We start from the raw sequence: 13,706 nt of genomic DNA on the forward strand, positions 1-13,706 counted from the left end.
CTCTGCCATGCATTTGTAAAGATCTACTTGAGAAGCTCAAATACTCAGCCTTGAATGGTTTTCCTCCTTTAGATTTCTGAGGCTGAAAATCCTATCCTATAGACAGTTTTCAAGCAGCCCCCACCCCCACCCAGAGTAGGAGAAAGAGAAGGTCAAGGTCTGAGCAAGCATAACATCGCATTCACTATGTCCAAATACTACCCCACTGTACCAGAACAGAAACCTATTCAAATTAAGTTTAAAAAGAGGGAGAAAAAAAGGAGGCTTGCTTTTGGAATACAGGGATTTCATGGATTTTGATATCAAGAAGCAAAAGAAATCTGGACTTCTAGGGGCACCGGGATGGCTCATCGGTTAAGCATCTGCCTCCCTTTCAGGTCATGGTCCCAGGGTCCTGGGACGAACCCGGCATTGGGCTATTTGCTCAGGGGAGAGCCTGCTTCTCCCTCTCCCTCTGCCTGCCACGCCCCCTGCTTGTGCTCCCTCTCGTTCTCTCTCTCTGTCAAATAAATAAATAAAATCTTAAAAGAAAAAAGGAAATAAATCTGGACTTCCTGAAATATGAACCTGGAAGCTCAAGCTCTCCCTCCCCGTGCTCCCCCCTTCCCCCCTTACTCCCCCCCACTAGCTGTTGTCTCTCCTTTCTGCCTCTTTCTAGGCGGCTGCTTGCAGTCTTCTCTTTCTTGACCAGCTTTCTTTGTTTATCTTGCACATGGCCTCAAAACCACCACCCTCACCTCAGCTCTGCGTTAAGGACTTTCCAGCCGGAAGCCTGCAGCTGATTTCAGGTGGCACCGGGGTTCTCAGTACGAGTCTCCCCAGAGAGACCCCGACGGCTCGGGCTTATCTGACACAGCCAGACCTCACGGGCCCCTGACAGGGTTGTGGCTTCAGGGCCTTTGGGTCAGTTTTACATTCTAGGCCCACAGACTGTTGCTATGGCAGAAACCACAGAACACACCTCTGATACTGTCTCTAACTGTGGAAGAACACCCATTAAAGATACCGCAGGCGGAACGTGCAAACACGAGCGAGCCGTCTTATGCAAGACCCTGGAGGAGATGACCCTTGCCGGCCTGGCAGCAGCTCCCGACTCTTCCTGGGTCCCGGAGGGCAGTCTGGAACTGTCTATCGGCGTTATTTCTAATCGCCGGGTTTGCTACTTTGGAATATCTACTAAGAGGAGGCTACTATGATTGTACAAATGTTTACTCTTTTATTATAGATCTCTTCTTAGAGCTTAGAAATAAGAATTTTAAACTATTTTTCTTTTGAGCAATATTTTTTTGTACAAAGATACCAGCTGGGTGACCTAGAAGAGCAGTGAGACCTGTAAACTGCCATGATCTGTCACTGAAGGATCAGTCGGGAGACATAGAAAGGGGCTAGGGAATCGAAATAGATAAATAAAATAAAATAAAATAAAATAAAATAAAATAAAATAAAATACTAAAATAAAATACTAAAATAAAATACTAAAATAAAATACTAAAATAAAATAAAATAAAATAAAATAGTAAAATAAAATTTTAAGGGGGGTGGCGGTGCTGGAGAGAGGCCAAGAGGCTTTCAGGCTACTGTAAAATTTTATTTAATATTGACTCAGCCAGAGAGAAAGGACTCTCAAAACCTTTCCATGGTTGTATTTTGGACCTTTGGAAAAGTATATTTGACAGAGGTTTCTATTATTCAGGTTTCTATTATTCTATTATTCAGAAGTTACTTTAATTTGAATTTTTCTGACTTCTTACTGGACAGCATTTACGATAAAAATCCTTTCTGCTGGTCTAAACATGAAACTGATGAGATTTGCCCTTAACGAAGAACATGCCAAAAATTCCTCTAAAAATTCAGCCTATGACAAACAAAAGAGCAATCAGAAAGATTTAGGAAAGGTAGAAGAGAGAAAAAATGGAATTAGATTCTAGCGAATCTTACCTTTATTCTTTTTTTAAGGTAATTGAATTCACAGAGTAAACCACAAGAGGCAAAAGGATTAAATCTCAAGATGAGATTCGTAAAATGATGAGTAAGCATTTTCTTATATCGGGGCACCTGAGACTCTTCTGGGGGGGGGGGCTACACTTCGAACCTCAGTGGCCAGTTGTATCAGAAGAGAAGGGGGAAGGAAGAAGCAGTCGGAACAGGCAGGCATTGGCTACAAGCTCATTCTCATAAGTTCACTAAAGTGAGTTCCTAGTTGTATGATTTATTGACTAGTAATTAAAATACCTAAGAGAAATTGCCAAAGTCAGAAAAGAAATTTAGCAGGCAGGGAAAGACCCATGGAAAACTTGAACACAAATCCTGCCTTGAAGAGAGAAGAAAGGACTGCGTGCCAAGATCTGACACCAAAGTTGGTCAAGTTTATGTTTGGGGGAAGGTAGCTGTTTGAACATATTTCTGATGCTTTAGAGACCAATTTTTTCCTTGTTCATCACTGCATTTTCCATCTGTAAAAGTAATTATAGAAAGAGCTTTGCAAGACGGCCACTGGCTCCCATCTGTATGTAATCCCTCCATGTCAGTTACATACACCGACACTCCGCCAGCCTTCCTCCGGGCAAGGACTCTCCTCTCTGGTAGAAAGTGTACTACTAGACCAGTGTGCACCGTGTGGAGCTGGAGTGATGGCTCAGGTGAGCAGAGTGACTGAGCAAACTGTGAGGCCTGATCTTGTGAGACAAAATAAGTTGACGTAGAAGTTGTACCATCTGGAACGCTTTCAAACCTAAGTGAGGCTTGAGTCTGTGGAGCCCTTGTAGGAATGATAAACCTTTATACGTGTGCCTACGCTTGTATGGAAGAAATATTTATTGAAAAGTTTCCTTTTCCCCCCAAAAGAGAGCTCCCCATAACTGGCAGAGAAAATTAAGTGTAAAAAAATCTCTCTATTACATGGAACCACCCCATGGGAAACCGTGGTCTACATGGGCCATGAGATTCTTTTGCTACGAGGTAACTCAGGAAAGGTAATCTAGGGGGTGAATAAAGGAAGGGTTTTTGTTTCGCTTCGCTTTGTTTTGTTTTATTAATGGGAAGGCCTTTCATAATTATTGGTTGCCAGCACCATTATGCCTTTCTTAGTTTAAAAGAGAAATTCAACTAAAAGTTATTCTTTCTTCCCGAATAGGGGAAACACACCAAACACACGGGACTCAACGAGGGCAGAGGGCTGATATCAAAGGAAATACTGACTGGCCAGGAGTAGCATGGAGAAAATCTTTAAAACTAATGCTACCTGACATGAATTCCCAGCACTCGGGTTGAAGACAAGCAGAGCTCCCAGGTCTTGGAAGCCCCATGTTAGACTGTCCTCTAGGTGAGTGATTGTCAACGTGTGGTCCCTGAACCAGAAGTATTAGCGTCACACGGAAACAAGTACCAATGCCCCAAGCTCTACCCTGAGCTGACTCAGAAACGGAGGGAAGGGCCCAGCAAGTTGTTGGAACAGGCCTGGATAATTCTGGTGCATGCTAGTGTTTGGCACACCAAGTTCTCTGTGTGCCTCTTCCCGCTTTCGAGTGAATGTTTGTTAGGGTGTTTGGGGCCAATTTAAATGACCTAAGACAGTTAAATCTAAGTTCAAATCTGCTTGTTTGGAAAAACTTTTCCTTTTTTTTTTTTTTTTAAGGAGTCTCCACACCCAGCCTGGAGCCCAGCATGGGGTTTGAACTCACCACCCTGAGATCAAGACCTGAGCTGAGATCAAGAGTCAGACACTCAACTGACTGAGCCACCCAGGCGCCCCTGGAAAAACTTTTTGTGCTATATTCATCAACCGAATTTTTGAAACCCTTAAACTTCAAAATGAACAATAATATCTTAGATGCAAAAAATATGTATTATAAAATTATACACATGTAATTGCTTGCATTGTATTTGTAACTAGTACGCTGCATACAATTGTGTATGTAACTAGTGTGCCAAACAAGCACAGCTCGAAAGGGTGAGAACTCCAGGGTCACTCTTCATCACAAATAGCCCCTGCAAAACCCGGCACCTTTCTCCTTGTCCCCAAATAAAAACCTGCGTGGGTCACGTTGTTTTTCAGTGGCTTCTAGACGTAACAGCAGTTGAGTTGGATGTAATATTCGAACCTGGCCCCTTTAGCTCAGGCTTACTTCAGGAGCAGCCCGCAGTTCCGAAGGGAGTGGGGCCTGGCTAAGCCTTCTCTGTCGCCATGATGCTAGAGCTTCTTGTCCCAGTTCCCTTGTCACGACTCCTAACTCCTTCACCCCTATGCAACCTTTCTCCCAGTAGCCCCAGCCCATCGGGCCAGGGTGGCCAGGAGGTGAGGGAAACAGCTAACATTTCCCAATCCTCCACTCCCCACTTCTTACTGCTTTGGCCTTCTTATTCCCGCAGGCCCTCCTCTTGGAAAGGGTCCTTCATACAGCTTCCACCAAGCGGCCCTTCTGTGGCATGCGCCTGGCCAATAGGCGCTCACACATCCCTACCCTGCCACTTAGCCTTCCACTTCTGTCCCCTGTCCGCCCCTTGCCGTTGTGAGCTCTTCGACTGCAGCCTCTGCCTTTGGTTCTAGGAGCAAGTCAACCACCAGTCTCTTGTGTACCCCCAGGAGACACATAGCAATCCAGGATTCAGTCCCCTCAAAATCCTTCTCACTAGACTTGGGGTGATAAGGAAGCACCCCCCTCATCCACACCCCGGAGAAAAGAGAACAGAAAATGCCCTCCAACAACTTTCTACGAAGATTCTTTCTCACTCCCTTTCTGCATTTTCAACTCTTATATCTTTTTTTTTTTAAAGATTTTATTTATTTATGTGACAGAGAGACAGCCAGCGAGAGAGGGAACTAAGCAGGGGAGTGGGAGAGGAAGAACCAGGCTCCCAGCGGAGAAGCCCGATGTGGGACTCGATCCCAGAACGCCGGGATCACGCCCTGAGCCAAAGGCAGACGCTTAACGACTGCGCTACCCAGGCGCCCCTCAACTCTTATATCTCTTAGGAAGGAATTGGGTTAAGGGTATAGAACCCAATTTCTCCACTTTCTTTGAAAATTCTACATGCATAATTTTTCTTCTTGAGATATAATCGACATAACATTATATTAGTTTCCGATGTACAGTTAATGAATCAATATATATTGACTGCCGTATACGTGGGTATAAACTGAAATGATCATCACAGTAAATCCAGTTAATATCTGTCACCATACAGAGTTACAGTGTTTTTCTCTCATCCTGAGAATTGTCAACATTCACTCTCCTAGCTGTTTCCAACTCTGCAATACAGTGTAATCAACCATAGTCACTATGCTGCTCATTATATCCCCATGACTTATTCATTTTAAAATTGCAAATTTGTGCTTCTTGACCCCCTTCAGCCATTTTGCTCACCCTTACCCTCTGCCTCAGGCAACCACCAATCTGTTCTCTATATACATGAGCTCAGAGGTTTTTGTTTGTTCGTTTTCTCTCTCTCTCTCTTTTTTTTTTTTTTTGGTTCCACATGTAAGTGAGCTCATATGCTATTCATCTTTTTCTGTCTGACTTATTTCACTTAGCATAATGCTTTCAAGTTCCATTATGTTGTTGCAAATGGCAAGATTTCATTCTTTTTTATGGCTGAATAATATTCTACTGTCTGGTGTGTGTGTGTGTGTGTGTGTGTGTGTGTGTGTGTGTACCACATTTTCCTTATCCATTCATCCATTGATGAACCTTTAGGTTGTTTCCATGTCTTGGCTATCATAAATAATGCGGCAATGAGCATAGGGGAGCATGTCTCTTTTCAAATTAGTGTTTTTGTTTTCTTTGGATAAATACCCAGAATTAGAATTGCTGGATCATATGGTAATTCTATTTTTAATTTTTTGAGGAACCTCCATACTTTTTTGTGTAGTGGCTGCATCAAATTACATTCTCACTACAGTGCAGGAGGGATCCCTTTCCTTCACATCTTCACTAACACTTTTTATTTCTTGTCCTTTTGAGAATAACACTTCTAACAAGTGTGAGGTGGGGGGCGCCTGGGTGGCACAGCGGTTAAGCGTCTGCCTTCGGCTCAGGGCATGATCCCGGCGTTATGGGATCGAGCCCCACATCAGGCTCCTCCACTATGAGCCTGCTTCTTCCTCTCCCACTCCCCCTGCTTGTGTTCCCTCTCTAGCTGGCTGTCTCTATCTCTGTCGAATAAATAAATAAAATCTTTAACAACAACAACAAAAAAAACAAGTGTGAGGTGGTATCTCACTGGGGTTTTGATTTGCATTTCCCTGATGATTAATGAATTTTTAAAAAGATTTTACTTATTTATTTGAGAGAGAGAGCAGAGTGAGAGAGAAAGAACATGAGGGGTGGGGAGTGGTAGAGGGAGAGGGAGAAGCAGGCACCCCGCTGAGCAGGGAGCCCAATGCAGGGCTCAATCCCAGGACCCTGAGATCATGACCCAGCCATAGGCAGACGCTTAACCAGGTGCCCCAGATTCATGAATTTTTAATTATTCTTTGGATAAAATGGTTTGGAGAGACCCAGACCAGTATGCCCCTCACTCATTGTAAACTCTGGAGAAGCATTTAACTTCTTGAGATCCATTTGTAAAATGGGGAAAATAATATCTATATAAGGTCAAAATAGTAAAAAATAAAAACAAAAAAAACAAGAACAGATTGTTAAGGAATGAAGTGCAAAATTAGTTCTATCCCTCATATATGTAAGAAAAGCTGAATTCATAAGCAAAAGAAAAAATGCATCAACACTAAATCCAGACTTCTCAGTGAGTACAGTGTTTCAGCACATATACGAATGTGAGACGTTTTCTAGGCAAATCATTGCTGTTTAGAGGAAAGCTAAAGGTAAAATTGGAACAAATAAAACAGCTCTGTGTCAGGTTAACTTGATACGCAAAGGCTTGGGGATGTACGACTTTGTATGTCAAACCCTCAAACAAAATGAACTTTGAAACAACAGCACTCAAATCACATTTCGTACGCCAAGTTCAGACTTGTGCACCAGCCAAGGACGATTTCAAGCTCTCACTCAGGAAAGCTGCCTGATTCCAGTGGCTCCATTCTGCAGTGCCATATCTTTGTACGTGCAGCAGTGTTATTCGGACCAATATTTCCATATTTGTCACATGTTTCACTCATGATTCTATATAAATTAGTAGAAAAAAAAGAACATATTTGTCAAAATGTGTGTGTTTGTTTTTACAAAAACTTATTCAAACATTCTTAGGCAAATATTTCCGAAAGTACAAATATCCCACAGCACCCAAGATCAGAAAGTTAGCCCTGGTCTCAGTGGGGACTGAAACCAGGGAACTTATCAAGACCCCATTCATCCATCCATCCATCCATCCATCCATCCATCCATCCATCCATTCACCCATCCATTCATTCATTCATTGAACTCTGTGACAAGCACTGAGAAATTGCAGTGAACAAGTCAGACAAGGTCCCTGTCCTCATGAAGCTTACATTCTAATGAGAAAGGCAAATAATGTGAAGAACCAAAATTTGAGTTGTTGTGATTCAGGCTATGAAAGAAAGTAAACAGAGTGATGAGATAAAAAGTAACTGGAGAATGACCTTGTAGCATGAATGATCAGAGAAGGCATCTCTAAGGGGAAGAGATTAGAGCCGAGCTGGGAAGGATAGGAAGAGAGTGAGTGAGAGGGATGTGCAAAGATCCTGGGAAAAGGATATTCCAGTAGACAGAATAAAAATGCAAAGGATTGGAAGAAGTTGTGAGCTTGCCTAGTTCCAAGCACAGCAAGTCCAGAGAGTAAGGGGGAGAACGTATGAGACAAGTGTAGGGAGTTGGGCAAGACCTATATCATGGAGGGATGTATGAACCAGACTGAGAAGTGTGGTTTGGGTATAGGGGCAGTGGGAAGCCACTGAGATGTTTTAAGTAGGAGAGTAGCATGGCTTTTAGACAGATAAAGATAACTTTTGCTGAAGTGTGGGAATGTACTTCAGCAGAACATGAGTGAAGGCAGGGCAGCCAGTTAAGAGGCTTTAGTAGTAGTCTAGTGAGAGATGCTGGTAGCAGGTCAATGGGGATTGGAAAAAGTGATCGATTTGTGCTAAAAAAAATTGGAGGAAAAGTCAATAGGACTTGGCACTTGATTGAATAGAAGTGGTGAGGGAAAAAGGGAGACTTGACAACTCTGAGGTTTGGGTTGAAACAACTGTATGATGAGTCATGAGTGATGCCATTTTGTGAGAAGGGAAGCAGGGGGAGAGGCAGCTGAGGGGGGGAGCAGAAGTACTAAGAACACCAATCTGGATCAGTGACAGCCAGGTGAACATACAGGTAAGAAGTCTGGGTAATGGGAGAGGACTAGTCTGGAAAACAAATTTGGGAATCTTTAGAATACAGATGGTATTTAAAGAAATGGATAAGATCACCCAGAGAAAGAGATTAAGGAAGAAATAGAGGATGTCTCAGAGGTGAGCCCCAAGGAAGTCCAGTATCAGTCAGAGAGAGGGGAGGGGGTCAGCAAGGAAGAATGAAGGAAGAGTAGTCGGGGAGGCAGGAGGAAAGCCAGCAGTGGGTGTGGCAACAGAGACAACTGTGAAAGGTGAAGGGCGATGAGGACAGAGATGTTGCCTTGGATAGAGTTAAATGTAGGTCATTGCAGTCTTCACACAAGCATTTTTTTTCTCTCTCTCTCCCTCCCCACAGTCTCTATGTCTGATTTTTTTGTGTGTCTGCTTAATTCTTATTAGTAATTGATGTTTACTACCTTCTCTGGCATTATTCTATGTGTTCCTGTATATAATAAATTCATTCAATCCTCAAGATAGCCCAACGAGGCAGCTTTGTTTTACGGATGAGAAAATGAACCTTAGAAATGTTAAGTGACTCGCACAAGCTCACTCAGCCAACTGGTGACAGTGCTGGGTTTATGAAACCAGGAAACCTAGCCCAGAGCCTGTGTTCTTTTTTTTTTAATAATATTTATTTTGTTATATTAGTCACCATACAGTACAACCCCAGTTCTTGATGCAATGTTCCATGATTCATTACTGGCATATAACACCCAGAGCACCATGCAATACGTGCCCTCCTTAATACCCATCACCAGCCTATCCCAATCCCCCTCCCCCCTCCCCTCTGAAGCCCTCAGTTTGTTTTCCAGAGTCCACAGTCTCTCATGGTTCATTCCCCCTTCTGTTTACCCCCCCCTTCATTCCTCCCCTCTCTCTCCCACCGATCCTATCTCTCATGTTCCAATATGAGTGAAACCATATGATAATTGTCTTTCTCTGCTTGACTTATTTCACTTAGCATTATCTCCTCCAGTCCCGTCCATGTTGCTGCAAATGTTGAGAAATCATTCTTTCTGACGGCTGAGTAATATTCCATTGTATATACAGAGCACAGCTTCTTAATCCAGTCATCTGTTGAAGGGCATCTCGGCTCCTTCCACGATTTAGCTATTGTGGACAATGCTGCTATGAACATTGGGGTGCATATAGCCCTTCTCTTCACTACATCTGTATCTTTGGGGTAAATACCAAGTAGTGCAATTGCTGGATCATAGGGTAGCTCTATTTTTAACTTTTTAAGGAACCTCCACACTGTTTTCCAGAGTGGCTGTACCAACTTGCATTCCCACCAACAGTGTAAGAGGGACCCCCTTTTTCCACATCCTCTCCAGCAATTGTTGTTTCTTGCCTTGTCAATTTTTGCCATTCTAACTGGCGTAAGGTGGTATCTTAGTGTGGTTTTGGTTTGAATTTCCCTGATGGCTAATGATTTTGAACACTTTTTCATGTGTCTGTTAGCCATTTGTATGTCCTCATTAGAAAAGTGTCTGTGCATATCTTCTGCCCATTTTATGATTTGTTTATTTGTTTCTCACGTATTGAGTTTGAGAAGTTCTTGTAGATCTTGGATACAAGTCTTTTATCTGTAGCATCATTTGCAAATATATTCTCCCATTCCATGGGCTGCCTCTTAGTTTTTTTGACTGTTTCCTTGGCTGTGCAGAAGCTTTTTATCTTGATGAAGTCCCACAAGTTCATTTTATCTTTTGTTTCTCTTGCCTTTGGAGATGTATCATGAAAAAGGTTGCTGTGGCCGATGTCAAAGAGGTTACAGCCTATGTTCTCCTCTAGGATTTTGATGGATTCCTGTCTCACATCAAAGTCTTTCAATCATTTGGAGTTTATTTTTGTGTATGGTGTAAGAGAGTGGTCAAGTTTCATTCTTTTGCATGTAGCTGTCCAATTTTCCCAGCACCATTTATTGAAGAGACTGTCTTTTTTTCCACTGGATGTTTTTTCCTGCTTTGTCAAAGATTAGTTGCCCAAAGAGCCAAGGGTCCATTTCTGGTTTCTCTATTCTGTTCCATTGGTCCAGAGCCTGTGTTCTAACCATTGCACTACACTGAGACTGATCCTTTTGACTGCCTTGATGAGACTTCTACCGGTTCAAAGAAAACAAGACTTACACAAGCAAGCTCCAGCTCAGAAGGGGAGATTTCATACAGAGTGGAATCTTGGAGCAAATAAGCAAAGAACAGTCATGCCTCCTAGGATCAAGAACTGGGAAACCAAAAGGAATAGAGGCTACACTCTGTTGGCTTCTGGGGACCACTGTGACCTCCCTGTATTCCTGCTTCAAGTTCTCCTAGAAGTCAGGCTTTGCATGCACAGTTTACACATGGCTATGGTGGCCATATCATGCTCAGATTTACCTGCTATGCTGAACGGCACCTTTCTTCTGCCCACTCATGTTCCCAAGATTATGAATCAATTGGCTAGCTCATCTCCTTGAGCCAGGCCACAGCTGTAGTAGGTCACTGGCCAGCCTATACGAACATTGTTCTGGGGCACAATGCCCATTCCTCCTCCAATTAGACTTGACCTTTGGGACAGTGTCATACACAGTGAAACATGGCTCTACCTACAGAGGTTATATACAGAAGACTGTGCCGATGAACAGGGGCTCTGAATTATACATAGTACTCAACGAATTAGTTTTTGCTTCTTTCATAGTAATGTTGCATGCCTACAAGAATTTGCTTAACTTTTTTGATTGATTTTTTTCCATTAGATGGTCATTTTTTTCTCACTAATTCTGATCGAGAAGTATCTGCTTAGATATAGGATTCCACTTGTAACAAAAATATATCCATTGCTATCTACTTACTTTGGACAATTTTGTCATTTTCCAAAACCTCTAAATAGTAGCTTCAAAACACGCAGCTTACTTAAAGCGAAGAAATCCTTTAGATCGGCTGTGGAGACCCACACAGCAGCCTTGCAAGTGTGTAGCTGACACAGGGACTCCCTGAAGCCCTGGGTTTTGTTACTTTAATGGAAAAGCCCTTTGAAGTGAATGAAAACGTGATTTGTCAGTGGAAGGATGATACAACCCCTAAACTGAAAAAACATGAAAAACCAAGCCTTGCAACTGACTTCTTCCCATGCAAAATCTGTGTTTTATTTTCACTTTAGGGCGAGAAGCTAATGGAGTCTTTATCAGGTCTTACGCACTTTTATGCACCCCCCCCCACATCAGCTTCCACTTCCAGACCTGAGGCGCAGCATCCTTCTGTGAATCAGTCAGTTGGTCCAGATATTGTCTCGGTGCAGAGCTTTCTTTACCGGACCACCCAGGAGGCAAGTAGTTGTGGGCTGCGACTCACCTTCTGTCTTTCTGTGGCACTTTTGCACATCAACACCTCCTGATGCGTTTCTAGAAGCCGCCTATTTAATGGGCAGAGCACAGTCCAATTGTGTACGCAGCCTGCTTGATTAACTACATAATGAAGATAATCATAGTGCTTAAAGCATCTGCACGGTGCTGTTGAAAGCCGTCCCGGGCATTTCTCTTAGTGGTTACGGTGGACACCATTTTATTCCGCAGTTGCTCTTTGCCAGACAGCGCTGTTTAGTGGATTACACAAATAATTTCACTTGAGGATTTGATATCCACAGTGAGCCTTGAGACACGTGAATGAATATTATCAGCACATCTACTTAATGTGGAAATTCAGGTTCAGAGAGATTTTGTGAATTGACCAAAGTCAGAGAACCAGCATGGAACGAATTATAACTAGAACTTCTCTCTTTTAATCCCTTGCCATGTACTCATTCACTGGAAACTTCACTTGTAACCCTGATTGAGCTTCCTCAATGTCCCAGATCCGTGCTAGGTGCCAAGGATACAGAGATCAACGCCGCGGAGCTGGTTTTAATCAGAAGCTACCGCCTGGTTCATTCGTTTTCTTAAGAAATAATGAATGACTACGTAATAAATATCAGGCCCCCTAGAAACAGGGATGAATAAGAGTCTTTCCCCGCAGAAAGCCATGTAAAGAGGTTCTTAAAGCTTACTGTGAGCTGAATGTCTGTCCACAGTCTAATCATGTTACACACACAGGAAATAAACTTCTCTAATTGGGAGCTATCAAATATTTGGGGTCTCTGTGTTACAGTTTCGGCCTACCGTAACTAACTCATGTGTATATATGACCTTGGGCTAAATGTAGACTATTATGGAGTGAACGTTTGTGCCCCACCCCGCCCCCAAGAATTCATATGTGGAAATCCTAACTCCCAAGGTGATGGTACTGGAAGGTGAGACCTTTGGGAGGTGATCAGGTTATGAGTCCTTATGAGATTAGTGTCCTTAAAGGAGACACTAGAGCTTGTTACCTCTCTCCGCTCTCCAGGATTCAATGAGAAGACAGCCATCTGCGCACCAGAGAGTGACCCTCACCAGACACTGAATCTTCCAGCACCTTGGTCCGGGACGAGGGCACCTCTGGAACTGTAAGAAACACATTTTTGTTTTTTAAGCTACCCAGTCCATGGTAACTTGTTACAGCAGCCTGAACAGACTAAGACATAAACTAAGTGATTTGGGGTCTGTTTTGTTCACTGCCATAATTCCACTCCCCAAAATAGTGCTTGATAATCAGCAGGCATTCAATAAATATTCGTTGGATATATATACATGACTTTTTTTTTTAAGATTTTATTTATTTATTTGACACAGAGAGAGAGAGACAGCCAGCGAGAGAGGGAACACAAGCAGGGGGAGCGGGAGAGGAAGAAGCAGGCTCCCAGGGGAGCAGGGAGCCTGAGGCGGGGCTGGATACCCGAACCCTGGGCGGAAGGCAGATGCTTAACGCCTGAGCCACCCAGGCGCCCCTATATATGACTTTTTGAGTATGACTAACCTGGGGATTAGGATGAGAGATGTGGGAAAGGGGAAACTTCTTTTTCCTCCACACACGCCTATAGGGTTTAACTTTACAAATCAGCATATAATAATTTTATTATGAAAAATGTTTCAAGAACAGATTGAAGATGGTAGGCATGTATCCCAACTCTTAAGGGATGACATTACAGAGGGCAATGGCTCTGCTTTTGAGAGATGGAATACATCACCATCACTGGTCTGACCCACTCAGCAGCTCTTAGGCTGTGGAGGAAACGCTGTGATGACAGTCACTCTTTGTGAAATCCCATCTAGGTGGCATATTTAGCAGAAGTGCCTATCACTCCAGGTATGCCCGGTGTAGACAGATTGGAGATAATCCCCTCCAATGACAGTTTCAGCACAAACCTCAGCATCCCTCCACAACTCCATGGGAAGGTGGGAAGACATGATCTAAAAATGAAACCTGTGGATACCTATTATGTGAAGCTTAGCAACAAAGGAAAGGTCACCAAAACAGCTGGCATTTTATTTGTTCATATTTCTATAGTCATA

This window comes from Ursus americanus, chromosome 8 (genome assembly GCF_024610735.1).
Source record: "Ursus americanus isolate L20-20 chromosome 8, mUrsAme1.1.p, whole genome shotgun sequence".
In the NCBI taxonomy this organism is placed as follows: domain Eukaryota; kingdom Metazoa; phylum Chordata; class Mammalia; order Carnivora; family Ursidae; genus Ursus; species Ursus americanus.